This window comes from Lagenorhynchus albirostris, chromosome 10 (genome assembly GCF_949774975.1).
Source record: "Lagenorhynchus albirostris chromosome 10, mLagAlb1.1, whole genome shotgun sequence".
NCBI lineage: Eukaryota > Metazoa > Chordata > Mammalia > Artiodactyla > Delphinidae > Lagenorhynchus > Lagenorhynchus albirostris.
This window is the reverse complement of record NC_083104.1, coordinates 47,333,559-47,348,834: the sequence shown is the minus strand read 5'-3', so window position 1 is coordinate 47,348,834 and position 15,276 is coordinate 47,333,559.

Below are 15,276 nucleotides of genomic sequence, written 5' to 3'. Positions count from 1 at the left end.
ATTTCAAGTTGAAAAAGTTAGAGATGCTTGCGATTTTTAAAATTTTGTTCTATATTTTGAACAAATAATGCCTCCACATGGCTCAAAATTTTCAAAGTACCCCTAGCCACTTTAATGCATCCTAGTTGCTAGTTTCTTTTAGATCTTTCCAGAGATGTTATATGCACTGAGAAGCAAATATGTTTATGCATAATTTCCCTTCTAATTCATACAAAGGGGAGCAATGTGTTCTGCGCTTTGAGTCTTTCCATGGAAACCGTATCTTGGAAACACTGGAGATCTTTCCATCAGCATGTGGAGACCTGGCCCATTCTTTTTCATGGCTGCATAGTGTTCCATTGTATGGCTGGCCCATCATTTATTTAACTAGCAACCTATCCATAGGCATTTAGGTGGCTTTCAACATCTCACTAGTACAATCAGCACTGCAAAGAATAAGCTTGTACAGAGATCATTTTACCTGTTTGTGTGTATTATCTATAGGAAGGATTTAATGCCTTGAAGTGGAAATGTTGGGCCAAAGAGCTTAAACATTTGTAATATTGATAGACATTAATGCTCTGCTCTCCACAGGGGCACTTGTCATTTTCTTAAGTGATGTTAATTCTACTGAAAGGAGCCAGCCTGGTGTGGCAGCAGAAGTCCCAGACCAGGGGAGAGGGGATCTGAGACGGAGCCCCAACCCTGCAGTAACGCACTGCATGTCCCTGGGAAAGTCGGCTTTGTCTGATTCCTCGCCTGAGAAGTGAAGGGACTGAGTAAGGTGCCCAGGGACTTCCCTGGCGGTCCAGTGGTTAAGACTCTGTGCTTCCAATGCAGGGGGCGTGGGTTCGATCCCTGGTTGGGGAACTAAGATCCCACACGCCCTGTGGCGCAGCTGAAAAAAAAACGAGTAAGGTGCCCAGGACCCGACAGTCACCTTTGCTGCCATAAGGAGAGGCAGAGGTACCCCTTGGAATAATGAGAACCGGGTCAGCAGCTTTCTGCAGTCCTCCGAATAAAAGAAACCAAGGCCTAGAGCACACAGCACTTACAAAAACCTGGGGCTGGGCTCTGTCTGCAGGGAGGCCCTGGTCCTGCTCTGAGGGCTCAGGGATGGGAGGGGGATGCTTACTTTTCTCTGTATTTCCTTTTCCATCATCAGAATTTAGCACCATGTGCATGAATTACCTATTCAAAAGTTAAATTCACTATTTAGAACAGAAACAAAGAGAAGCCTTCTGGAAAGCATCCTGGCCTGGGAGGGAGGAGGTCTGGGTTTTAGCTGTTTCACTTCTCTGGGCCTCCTTCATCTCCTTTGACCAGTGAGGGGCTTGAACAAGATGAACTTTCTCTGGTTCCAAGCCAGAGTGAGTGTAAAAGCATCCAAGGGGAACAGACTTTGGGGTCAGACAGAACTGGGCCTGAGTCCTGGTTCCCTCAACAGACCTGCTGTGTGACCTTGGGCAAGTTACTCAACCTCTCTGTGCCTCCATCACCTCATCTGGAAGATGGAGATAAGAACACCCATGTCACAGGTCTGTTGGGGGGAGTAGGAGGTCATGTGTCTAAAGCAGGTTCTATGGTGCCAGGCTCAGTAAAGGGTGCTGTAATCAGGTGAGGGCAATTCCAAATACTCTACAGAAAATGAGCTCTACGGGGAACCTCAGAGAGAGTGTCCATTCTGACATCCTCAGTTTACAGATGCAAAGTGGCAGTGCAGAGAGGGTGGGATATATTGGGTGTCAGCCGAGGAACCCAGCACGCCTTCCTTCTCTCTTCCTGCCCAGAACTTCTGGGCCTCAGGAGATGTGGCTCTAACTCAGTTCCTTGTGTGATGGCATTTTATCCATCAGCTGGTCCCAAAGAGTCGTCTATTTTCACGTTCCCTGCCTGGCACAGGTGACACCAGGGTCTGGTCACAGGCCACTGGGACGCTGAGGCCCCAGTATTGCAGCTCCCAAACCACGCCACGGTCTGGCCTTCCCAAGTGATGGATCCCAGCCAACTCCTGGGATATTGGGGTCAGGGACATCCCACTTAAGACCCTCTGCTCTCTACTCACAGAGGGGACAGGCTTCAGGCCCTACCATGGGACAGGAAGTTCAAAATGCAAACTCTCCTAGAAAGATAGGCATGGACCGAATTTTACATTAACCCAGAGATGATGGGATGAGTAGAAGGGAGAAGAGAGAAAGGCAGGGAAGAAGGGCCTGAAAACAACAGGAGGGGTGAGAGACGGGTATTCATTTCAAAATGAAACTCACAGGGGACTGATTTTATAGCCAGGAATGGAATCTTCTCATTTCTGTGTCCCCAGCCCATGGCCTGGCACACGGTCAGTGCTCAACAGAGGAATGAATGCACGCGTCAACGAACGGGTGAGCAGCTCAGAGACCTGTTGTTTAACTGGGATAATGTGTGAGGAAAGGCTCTGCACCACGAATCTCAGTGCCGCCAGCGCCTGGCACACAGTAGGGCCTAAGTCGCTGTGTGCTGATGGCACGGGTGCGCCTCCCAGAGGTGGGGGAAAACTATGTCCTCTTCTTCCAAAGGAAGCTGGTAGTCTCTTTTGGAAGGAGAGCCTCATCAGCATTGCTTTGGGGATTCAAACCTGCCCCCGACCAAGCTCTGTGAGCATCTCCCGGTTCTGAGGAAGAAGGGAGGCGAGGTCCTGTCTAAATCATAAAGACGTTGCATCCTGATACATTTTCCTCCCTTTCTTGTGGAGACGAGGAGGAGTTAGTAAATCCACATCCACAGATCTGCAGGAGCAAAATCTTGTCTTCTTGTATCAGAAGCTATAAGCTCATTTCTAATCCGACAAGTCCACACAAAAACTTGTACACAGATATTCTTATCAGCATTACTCACAATAGCCACAAAGTGGACACAACCCATATGTCCCTCACAAGGTGAATGGCTAAACAAAATGTGGTACGTGTACACAATGGAATAGCATTCAGTCATGAAAAGAAATAAAGTACTGATACATGTTACAACCTGGATGCGCCTTTAAAATATTATGCTAAATGAAAGAAGCCAGACGCAAAAGGCCATATACTGTATGATTCTATGCCTATGAAGTGTCCGGAATAGGCAAATCCAAAGAGACAGAAAGCAGATGTGATTGCCAGGGGGCTGGGGTACCGTGGCATGGAGAGTGACTGCTAATGGGTGTGGGAGTTTCTTTTTGTGGTGGTAAGATGTTCTGGAATTAGACAGTGGTGATGGTTGAAAACTTTGTGAATATACTAACAAAATACTGAATTATACACGTTAAAAAAGAAATAAGTAAAATTTTAAAACCAGAAAAAAAAAATAGTAACACTGACCTATCAGGCCATTGGCTGTTGAACCTGGACGTCAAACTGTCAGCTCCAGAGCAAACAAACTCCAACCCATCATCCAGGGTGCACACCAGAAAGACAAATACAGATACACAGTTCATTCTCGTATCAAGGTACGATACCTCTGGGACTTCCCTGGTGGCGCAGTGCTTGAGAGCCCGCCTGCCGATGCAGGGGACACGGGTTCGTGCCCCGGTCCGGGAAGATCCCACGTGCCGCGGAGCGGCTTGGCCCGTGGGCCATGGCTGCTGAGCCTGCGCGTCCGGAGCCTGTGCTCCGCAACGGGAGAGGCCACAGCAGTGAGAGGCCCGTGTACCGCAAAAAAAAAAAAAAAGATACGATACCTCTGAAATGAGTCAAGAGACACAGTGAACACTTCCTCATCTTCTCAGGTGGAGACACGTGTCTCTCTGCTTTTTGAAAAATGACAAACCTTCCTCTTAGACAAACATCTCATTGTGTCCCGTGGTCTCCTGCAGGCACATCTGTTGAGAGTGAGAGGGTTGGGTCAGCACCAAGCATCTTTATGTATCCAGCAGGCGTCTGGATGGGAGGCTGGGTCCCCTCAGGACAACGTCTGCTTTGAGATGGACCTCTTCTTGCCCTATTCGTGAACTGCTCAGGGAGGCCCGGCCACCAGCTCTCAGCAGCCTTCACGTCTGGCCTTGGCAGGGTGCCTGACTCACATATGTGAACACACCCTGCAGAGCCTTGAATGGTCTTCATCTTCCTCACAGGTAGAATAATGGGGTCAGATTTGATCATGGAGTTGTGAAGAGTGTCCCAGGGAGCATCACCTTCAGAGGGGTAGGAGGTGAGACTTGGGGAGTGCTATTAGACACTGGAAAACAGGCTCCTCGTCCACAGGACCTCTCCGGGGCTTTAACGTGCTGAAGGGGGAGGCAGGATGCTTATATGGATTAAGAGCCAAAACCTGGGGTCACACAGTGATTTGGGCATTCATTAGCTGTGTGACCTTGGGCAAATGACCCAACCTCTCTGAGCCTTAGTTTCCTCACCTCTAAAATGAGAGTAACAAGAGTACCTCCCTTCCCAGTGAGGCTGGGAGGCTTCAATGTGTCAAAGTGGGGCTAGTCAATTACCATTCTGTGACTCACAGCTTGGCCTTGGCCCTTGTGGGAGCTCAGAAAGCACAGCAAATTGTGCCCTGTTGGATATGAAGGAGTTTTCCAGGGACAGGGGAGGGGGGAGGGAATCCAAGGCAAAGGGAAAAGCAGGCACAAAAGCATGGAGGCACGACTGGCCGTGGTGGCCTCGAGAACTGCTGAGATGCAGACGTGTGGGTGACTCAGGCACGGTGAGTGGGGGAGGGAAGGAGGCAGCAAGGGAGCAGCTGGAGAGGGGGCTGGGCCACAGCAAAGTCACTGGGAGTCACAGAACAGCTCTGGAGAGCATCCGGCCACTGCCACGAGTAATGGAGGAGAGCAATGAAGGTGCTATGTGCATGGGGAGGAGGGGCCAGCTGGACACGACCCTTCTCTCCCCCAGCCTCGTGGCTAAGAAGGCCCTCTCTCCTTCAGGGGATGTGAAAGGAGACCTCCTGGGGCCGGCAGTCAGGCTCAGGAGAGCTGAGAGGGCTCTCAGCCAGCCAGGGGAGCCCCGGGGAACTGGGGCAGGTGAGCATCGCACTTGAAGCTATGCACGGGGAGAGGGTGCAGGCAGCAAACAGACTGTTTTGAACTAGGAATTAGATTCACGTGGCGTAAGATGCAAAAATGTCATGGGACCAAAAGGCAGAAGAGGTAACATGAGGGGGTGGGAGCAACCTCTGGGCCAGTTTCCTTTCCTAATAAGTAAAATAAAACTAGGCCCCCAAAGTGAGGTCAAGCTTTTCTCCTTGGGACCAAGAGAATGGACACATGCTCCTGAATTTGAAGAGCACCAGCCTGCGTGAAGTCAGGAAGGAACCACGCAGGCAGAGAGCAGTCAGGCCGCAGGTCTGGAAGCGGAGGAGTTTCAACTCCCCCTCCAGGAATTGCAGCTCACCCTGGCTGCTCTTACTCCAAAAACTTAGGAAAGGAAAAAAAGTAGGAAAGAATTAAGATTCCACACCTGGCAGTTTTAACTTACAAAAAAGGTATTTATTAATCTAATTTTCCTTCTCTTGCCATAATCCAGAAGCATGATGCTGACGGCCTGACATATCAGTGTGAAGTTGTCGAAAGCCCACCAGTCACTGATTCCAAAATTCCATGACTGGCCTTTGTTAGGCAACAGGACTGCAGTTACAGCATGGTTTCAAGTCCACACAGGAAGCCCACCAACCCCAGGGTCTCCCACACCTGCCATGGCTCACTGGGTGGGTTGTGGAGCGTGAGAATCAACAGCACCGAGCAGACGGACCGAGAAGGCTTCGGGCAGAACACTGCTGCGAAGCCGGAGCTGTCCACCCGCAAGGCTGCTCGGTCACAGGCCTGGTTCCCTGGGAAGCATCTCTCTTTGGCCGAGGGTCAGAAGGCTGCACACCCACATCGCCCTGAGAAGCAGTCCCCACACGCCAACCTGAGCCTGAGCCGCCATCGCTGTCTTTCCAGCGGGTCCGCCCAGCCCGCTGGTGCTACTGCTGCTTGTGTGGAAGAGCCTTCCTGGGTGGTGGGAGCTCCCTGTGGATCAGGGTGAGTCCGCGGAGGATGAGGAAGACTCCTCCCCACCACAAGACCTCCTGGCGCTCTCCATACAACACAAAACCCAGGAAGGCCTGCAGGACAGAGACAGCTGTGAGGCTGGGCAGGCACGTGCCCACAGGATGCGACCACGGTGGGTGGGCACCACCTGACTCCCCTGTGGCTGAGTGCCCTCCTAGGGTGGGAGGAGAGGTCTGGCGCTGGAAGTCTTGGGCCTGAAACCCATCTGTTACCTTCAGCGTATCTCACCTGGAGAAGTGGGGAGGGTACCTCCTCACAGCATCGGACCCGGCAAAGTGCACATGAAAGCCCAGCAGAGGCCGGCAGCCAGGCCCAGCACACAGCTGGTCCACCAAGTCCTCCCTGCCTGGACTGCAGGGCTGAGTGGCTCAGCCCCACCTGGGAGAGAAGAACCTCGACCCTCCACAGCTCCTGCCTGAGTTCACAGACCCCTGAGGAGCAGCAAGCAAGTAGGCTTTTGACAGTTGGACTTCATCCCCATCTAACTTGAGAATTCCTCCAAGTTAGAGATTAGAGGGGCAGCCACCGGGAGTCAAGACACAGCCCAACCTCTGCTTCAGTTCCTGGCCCTTCTCCTATGTAGAAGCAGGGGTTGCCCAAGGACAACCCACCCAGAACCCTCCCAGAGCCCAGGTTTGGGACAGAGAAACTGTACGCTCAGGCTACTCACCGAGCTGAGGATATTTGAAAAAGTCACTGTGACAGATGCAATGACTGAAGACATGGAGAAACTGAGGCCCCGGCTAAAGAACGTCCACATCAGAGAACTGGTGGTAGCCATCACAATAATGCCTAAGACGCAGAAGCCCACGTTCACCTGCAGGAGAAAGTGTCACTGCAGCCACGACCAGCCCTGGGCAGCATGACCGGCAGACCCCTCACAGCAGCCAGGGTCATGGTTACTGCTGGCAGCCGGGCCACCACAGCCTGGGGTCCTCAGAGCTTTCCTGCACAGGGCTTCACTTAACCCTCAGCAGGGCGCACACCCACTTTACACCTGAAGCAACCTCAGAGAAGACCCATATTTGGCCATCTTGCCAGCCATGTGACCTTGGGCCGAGGTCAAATGCGAATTCCTATCCAGTTATTTTCTATTGAACAGCAGTCTCTTACTGCCCCCACAGGGACCAAGGCTTGAAGTTCAATCCCGGAGGGCCAAGTACTTATTACTCGATAGGAGGGATGAGTAAATCGGGGGCAGAGTCCTCCCTTCCCGGGAGCAGGTAAAGCATGTATAAGTCCCGTCTCCCCGCCATGCCGTGAAGGCTGCATCCCACTCGGGCCGGTCCCATCGGGCATTCTTGCGCTTTTACTCTGAGCCAGGCCCTCTGCGAATTGTTTTAAGTACATTTGCATTTGTTCCTTAACTTCATTTTACAGATAAAAATCCCGAGGCATTAAGTAACTTGCCTAAAGTGCCACAGCTGGGGGGAGCCGCCAGGATTCAAGCCCAGGCAGTGTGGCTCCTTGCTCTGAACCAGGACACAGCCATTCCTGGGGAAACCACACCTGGGACTATTTGAAGGGCGACCCCAAGCATCACGTGGAGAACGTGCAGATTTCTTTCTTTTTTAAAGGAGAGCCTTGAGAGAAGAGAGGACCTTCAGAAGCCTCCTACACAAAGGATATGCAGACCCCTTGCTTGGTTTTGAGTTTTAAACCTGCCGGCAGACAGAGCTGCTTCCTCTGGGGATGGCGTCCATCTAAACCTAATACTCTCATTTCTCGTTAACAGTTTCCCAGCAACTGAATATATAGTGTCTTGAGGAAAGAGTGTCTCTGCACGATTTACACAGAAGCACTGTATATGCCAGTGCCAGCCTGCTTACGTAAAGGCTTATGAAGGTCCACTGCACAACTGAGAAGACAAGAAAAACCTCATGGCTCACAGTCACTCATCTTACTTTGGACCACTTACTCCAACAATTACAGCCAGCAGGATACCAACCGCAAGCATGGCAGCTCCCACCGGGTTAGCCCTAAACAGGCTTACACCTAAAGAATCAGCCTGTCTACTGATTCTTAGGTCAGGGCCTAACCCTGGGTTGCAGATGCAATGAAACCTCTTTAACAAGCAGAAGCTGGCCTATGACTTGGGATGGAAGCGGCAAAGACGTACACCTTAGCAGACATGGGGAGGTAGTTCAGGAGTTCTCAGCATTGGGGGGAATGTCCAGAACATTTCTCTCAGTCAAAATGAGAGATAGAGAAGACTTCCCTGGTGGTCCAGTGGCTAAAACTCTCCCAATGCAGGGGGCCTGGGTTCAATCCCTGGTCCCGGGAACTAGCTCCCACGTGCCCCAACTAAAAAGATCCCACGTGCCCCAACTAAGTCCCGGCATGGCCAAATAAATAAATATATATTTTTAAAAAAAGGTAGAGAGTGGATGTAGGAGGTGTGCATCTTCCCCAAAAGCGAACTAACCCAATCGGAGAACGGATTTTAGGTGTCCCCAAATGCGGCGCCGCAGCGAGTTGGCCTGGGGAGGCGGATGGAAGCTAGCGGAGGCGTCGGTGCAGGCGGCTGCGCACACACTGCCCCTCTCGGCCTGCGACATCCCACCATGGAGCCCGCTGCGCCAGCCACGGACCCCCGAAAGAACACACTCCGCGTAGGACTGCGGCCTCACGTGACGCGACGCTCACGTGGGTGCGGTGGCCAATAGAGGCTCCCCGAGGGCCTAGAGGGGCGGGGCCGCCGGCAGAGTCCTAGGCCTCCTTCTCCCGGCGTTGGCTCCTTTGCGCGTTAGGTTTAGGCTTTCCCTGGCGCAGTCCTGGACCGATGTCCAAGGCTGACAGTGGCGGTGGTACTGTGGTTGCTGATGTAGACTAACTCTTCGTGGCCTAGCAGTTTCAATCCTTGTCATTAGGTGTGGTCCAACATCGGGTCCCCTGGGAATCTGTTTAACTCCCAGGTCCCTCCCCACACCCATTGAAGCAGAATCTACTTTTTAACAAGACCCCCAGGAGATCGACATGCACCTTAGAGATACTTCGGCAGAGGGCGCCAGAGACCTGCAGACTCAGGAAGAAAGTGGGCTAGGGTTAGGGCTTCTGACGGTTCAAAAGGCCCTGATGGATATATGCTCATTGTAAGAAATTTAGAAAGTATATTAGAAAATTTCATCCATAATCACTCCACTCAGATAATTGGGATTAACATTACTTCCAATTTCCAGTGTACTTACTTTTAAAATGTTTTCGTTTAAGTAGTACGTTTCTTTGAAAATGAAGTGCTGTTCAAGTGTATAAAGGCCAATTACACTCTTCAGGAAAGTCAGTTATTACAGTACTTTTTCTACATGTATAGTTTTATATATAGCACACGTTAAAAAATAGTGCATATACCATGTATGGGACTATTTTTCTAAACATGATTTCGTAGTGCACATACTGTCCAGCAGCATTGTTTTTTTCCATTCAGTAAGTTTTCATGTTAGTCCTTACGTGCCATCCTCTCACAACGTGGCTTTGTGGCTCCAATAAAAGCATGGATAACCCTGATAACTCCTATTAAAATTTCAAACTGGCCAATTTTGTAGTTGAGAAAAGTGAGGCTCTGAGAGGCACTGTGCCACTTTGCAAAGAGCTGTGTGAACCCCAGCACAAAGATGATCCCATCAGAAAGCTCTTACCTTACTTGGAACCGACAGGAAATTGAGTGGTGCTGTGCTGGATCAACTGTGCCTGCTTTGTAAGTTTTCTTAGAACAAATGATGCCTCTACTAGCATTAGAGGTTGAGCATCTCAGAGCCACCTCCTCTGTAAAGCAGACTCTGCTACGCCCCTACCTTTACACCACTCCTGTGGTTGTCTGTCTGCCTCCCTGCTAGCCTGTGAGCTCCTTGAGGGCAGGGACATGTTTCTTTCTTCTCTAGGTCCCCAGTGCCCAGCACAGGGCCTTGTCCTGGTGATGATGGCTGAATTGATACCATCCTTGGACACCCAGCTAGGAAGTAATTTCTGCCTCCTGGACAAAAGCTCCCATGTGCACACGTATCACCTGCTAGCAATCTTGTTAAAATGAAGATCCTGACTCAGGTCTGGAGCTGGATTAAGATTCTGCATTTCTAACAGGCTCCCAGATGGTGCTAACGCTGCAGGTGGCGGGGGAGTGGGGGGGGGATGGGGGACAGGGGACACACCACACTGAGTAGCAAGTCTGTGATTAAAAGTTGCCCTCAGCACACTCACACGCCTTGCAACATACTTGCCTCCCTAACTGGGCTCCATCAGGCAGATGTTATGCATGTCTTCTCTTTGTTCTGCCACAGTGCCCAATATTGTGACCGGCTCCTGTCCTTGCTACGAAAGTTTGAGTGAACAGACTATGATTTGATTATAAAAGATAAAATTAAAAAACTTACTAACAGCACCATGGTGTTAACTAGAGCACCCTTAACTGGGAGTGTGAAGGGGAAGGAATACCTCATCCCACATTTATTTGATGGTATTTTTTAATTATTTTATTTTTGGCTGTATTGGGTCTTCGTTGCTGCACGCAGGCTTTCTCTAGTTGCGGCAAGTGGGGGCTACTCTTCGTTGTGGTGCGCAGGCTTCTCGTTGTGGTGGCTTCTCTTGTTGCGGAGCATGGGCTCTAGGCGCCCTGGCTTCAGTAGTTGCGGCTCACAGGCTCTAGAGCACAGGCTCAGTAGTTGTGGCGCACGGGCTTGGTTGCTCTGCAATATGTGGGATCTTCCTGGACCAGAGCTCGAACCTGTGTCCCCTGCATTGGCAGGCAGATTCTTAACCACTGTGCCACCAGGGAAGTCCCCACATTTATTTAAAAAGCAATGAAAACAGACATCAAAGATGGCTTATGGACAAAAGATGACCTATCGAGTTCTGGGAGACCCATTCAGACTCTGCCTCAAATTTAGGGCCTAAAGTCACAAATTTAAGAGGCCTTAGGGGCCAAGGAGGGAATTTAAATGTGTGAAGTTCCCCATCCCTCTCCCCATGAGACAGGAGGGATGGGTGTGGCCTGTGATGACCTAGGGAGTGAATGTCTGTCTTGTCTCTTTTATGCTCTCTCTCCAACCTTACCTCAGTCTCTTCCTCCCTTCACTTTGATGGCAAAATATTAGCTCTCTGCACAGACACTCAATAGAAATACAGAGGCAGAGTTTTGGAGGAAAAAGAAAGAGTAGCTTTGTTCTTTGCCAAGCAAAGAGAGAACATAGCAGGCTGGTGCCTCAAGAACTGTGCCCTCCTCCCTGGGGAATCAGGAAATGTCTTATAGGTGGGGCTTGCAATCTGGGGTAGGTGATAAGGATCAAAGTAGTGAAGGTCTTGCATTCTTCTTCTCTCTGCTTTATTTCAAAATGGTCACAGCTGGTGTCAGGCAGCCGGGTAATTGGGTCTGTTCATCTCTGGGTTATTGGCCCAGGACCTTCTTGCTGAAATGCAGAACACTCCAAGGGGTTATTTGTTACAAGGGAGTGTAGGGGGTGTATATACCAGGGGCAGGATGTAATTCACAGAGTCAGAGAGTCTCAGAGGTTAGCTTTGTGAAGGACAAAGCTAATTACAGACACTACAGATCAGTAACAGTTAAAATAAAACTAGGATTGATTAACTCTTTCAGGACAGATTATGCTGCTTCTCTAGCCTGTTCATTGTTCCTTTATTTTCCTTGTTTGTCAGAAAATAAAAACCTCACTTCAACAAGACAAGGACACAGGGGCTTCTTTACACTTCCAACTTGTGTCCGTTCTTTGCCCAGTTAAACAAATGAGCACATACGTACTCAGGATCAGGACTGTTCCAGGCAGCAGAATTGCCAGGATGACTAAGATCCCTGCACTCCTTGGGTTCTGGCTTTTTGTAAAACTTTCAGTTCTAGCTCCCTGTCCTTAGCTGGCCTAAAGCTTTATCTCCTTTTCCTTGCTGTGAGTGACGTTATGGGTTGAATTGTGCCCCCTAAAAAGATATTGAAGTCCTAATCCCCAGCACTTGTGAATGTGACCTTATATGGAAACGGAGTCATTGCAAATGTAGTCAAATTAAGATGAGATCATTAGGGTGGGCCCTAACCTGACTAGTGTTCTTAGAAAAGACAGACGGCAGAATGCCATGTGACCATGGAAACAGAGATTGGAGTGATGCATCTAAAAACCAAGGAGGGCTTCCCTGGTGGCGCAGTGGTTGAGAGTCCGCCTGCCGATGCAGGGGACACAGGTTCGTGCCCTGGTCTGGTAAGATCCCACATGCTGTGGAGCGGCTGGGCCCATGAGCCATGGCCGCTGAGCCTGCGCGTCCGGAGCCTGTGCTCCACAACGGGAGGGGCCACAACAGTGAGAGGCTTGCGTACTGCAAAAAAAAAAAAAAAAAAAAAAAATGCAGAGTCAGGGGAGAGAGGAGGCCAAAGGGCACAGAAGATTTTTTTGTTTATGTATATATTTTTAAAAATTTATTATTTATTTTTGGCTGTGTTGGGTCTTCATTGCTGCACATGGGCTTTCTCTAGTTGTGGCGAGCAGCGGCTACTCTTTGTTGTGGTGGCTTCTCTTTGTTGAGAGCACAGCCTCTAGGCAGACAGGCTTCAGTAGTTGTGGCACACAGGCTCATAGTTGTGGCTCGTGGACTCGAATGCAGGCTCAGTAGTTGTGGCGCGCGGGCTTAGTTGCTCCACGGCACGTGGGATCTTCCCAGACCAGGGGTCAAACCTGTGTCCCCTGCATTGGCAGGTGGATTCTTAACCACTGTGCCACCAGGAAGTGCTGTTTTTTCTTGTCTTGCCATAAAATATGAATTTTATTTCACGAGGTGATAAGATCCAAGCCTCTTTATTACCAGCTTCACTGCACCACCTTCTCCTACCTCCAAGGCAGTCAGTGTCTATTCTTTACCTTACACTGAATTTCAGTTTGTTCTTCATTTCTGGCTCTTAGGGATTTACTATTACTATTCCTTGAAAGTTCAACTATGCATTAATTTTCTAAAATAGTTTTTCTTCAGTATTATTGAGGTATAATTTACAAAACATAAAAGTAACTTAAAAATTTTTTTTTCATTTCCTGAATCAGTTCATTAAGAATTTGCCTTTTTTTTTTTCTTTTAATTTGGCTGCATCGGGTCTTAGTTGCGGCACACGGGACCTTCATTGCGTCACGTGGAATCTTTCATTGTGGTGCTTGGGCTCTTCGTTGTGGCATGCAGGCTTCTCTCCAGTTGTGGCTCTTGGGGTCCAGAGCATGTGGGCTCAGTAGTTGCAGCACGTTGGCTTAGTTGCCCCTCCCCATGTGGGATCTATAGTTCCCCAACCAGGGATCAAACCCATGTCCCCTGCACTGGAAGACGGATTCTTAACCACTGGACCACCAGGGAAGTCCCAAAATTAACCCATTTTGAATGTAGTTTAATTTTTATTAAATTTATAGAGTTGTGCGACCATCACCACAAAACACTTTTAAAACATTTCTGCAAAAAAAAAACCAAAAAAACACATTTCTGCAACATCAGAAAGTTCTCTTGTGGGAATTCCCTGGCGGTCCAGTGGATAGGACTCCACGCTTTCACTGCTGAGGGCCCGGGTTCAATCTCTGGTCGGGGAACTAAGATCCCACAAGCTGTGTAGCACAGCAAAAAAAGAAAAGTTTCCCTTGTGCCCATCCCCAAGCAATCAGTGATTTGCTTTCTATTACCTGGCCTTTTCTGAAAACTTCACATAAATGGAATCATACAATATGTGGTCTTTTGGGTCTGGCTTCTTTCACTTAGCATGCTTTTTTCTCCCCCCCCCACCCCCACGGTTCCTTCATGTTGTAGGAACATGTATCAGTTTGTCTCTTTTTTTATTGCTGACTACTATATGTAAAAAGTATTCGATGTCATTAGTCGTTAGGAAAATATAAGTGACATGCCACTTCATACCCTCCAAGATGACTACAGGAAAACCTGACGGTAACAAGTGTTGGTGAAGATGTGGAAAAACTGGAACACACTGCTGTTGCGAACATAAAATAGTGCAGCCAAATGGTCTGTTTGGAAAAGTTAGACAATATGTTAAAAAGAAGATGAACACATGTTCACCAGATGACCCAGCAATTCGTTTTAACATCTTTATTGGAGTATAATTGCTTTACAATGGTGTGTGTGTTAGTTTCTGCTTTATAACAGTGAATCAGCTCTACATATGCATATATCCCCACATCTCCTCCCTCTTGCATCTCCCTCCCTCCCACCCACCCCCACCCATCTAGGTGGTCACAAAGCACCCAGCTGACCTCCCTGTGCTATGCAGCTGCTTCCTACTAGCTATCTATTTTACATTTGGTAGTGTATATATGTCCATGCCACTCCCTCACTTTGTTCCAGCTTACCCTACCCCCTCCCGATGTCCTCAAGTCCATTCTCTTCATCTGTGTCTTTATTCCTGTCCTGCCCCTAGGTTCTTCAGAACCTTTTTTTTTTTTTAAGATTCCATATATATGTATTAGCATACAGTATTTGTTTTTCTTTCTGACTTACTTCACTCTGTATGACAGACCCTAGGTCCATCCACCTCACTACAAATAACTCAGTTTCCTTTCGTTTTATGGCTAATATTCCATTGTATATATGTACCACATCTTCTTTATCCATTCATCTGTTGATGGACACTTAGGTTGCTTTCACGTCCTGGCTATTGTAAATAGAGCTGCAATGAACATTGTGGTACATGACTCTTTTTGAATTATGGTTTTCTCAGGGTATATGCCCAGTAGTGGGATTGCTGGGTCATACGGTAGTTCTATTTTTAGTTTTTTAAGGAACCTCCATACTGTTCTCCACAGTGGCTGTACCAATTCACATTCCCACCAACAGAGCAAGAGGGTTCCCTTGTCTCCACACCCTCTCCAGCATTTATTGTTTGTAGATTTTTTGATGATGGCCATTTTTTCTTGTTTTGATGACAGCCATTCTGACTGGTGTGAGGTGATACCTCATTGTAGTTTTGATTTGCATTTCTCTAATGGTTAGTGATGTTGAGCATCCTTTCATGTGTTTGTTGGCAATCTGTATATCATCTTTGTATAAATGTCTATTTAGGTCTTCTGCCCATTTTTGGATTGGGTTGTTTGTTTTTTTGATATTGAGCTGCATGAGCTGCTTGTAAATTTTGGAGATTAATCCTTTGTCAGTTGCTTCATTTGCATATATTTTCTCCCATTCTGAGGGTTGTCTTTTGTCTTGTTTATATTTTCCTTTGCTGTGCAAAAGCTTTTAAGTTTCATTAGGTCCCATTTGTTTTTGTTTTTATTTCCATTTCTCTAGGAGGTGGGTCAAAAAGGGCCATG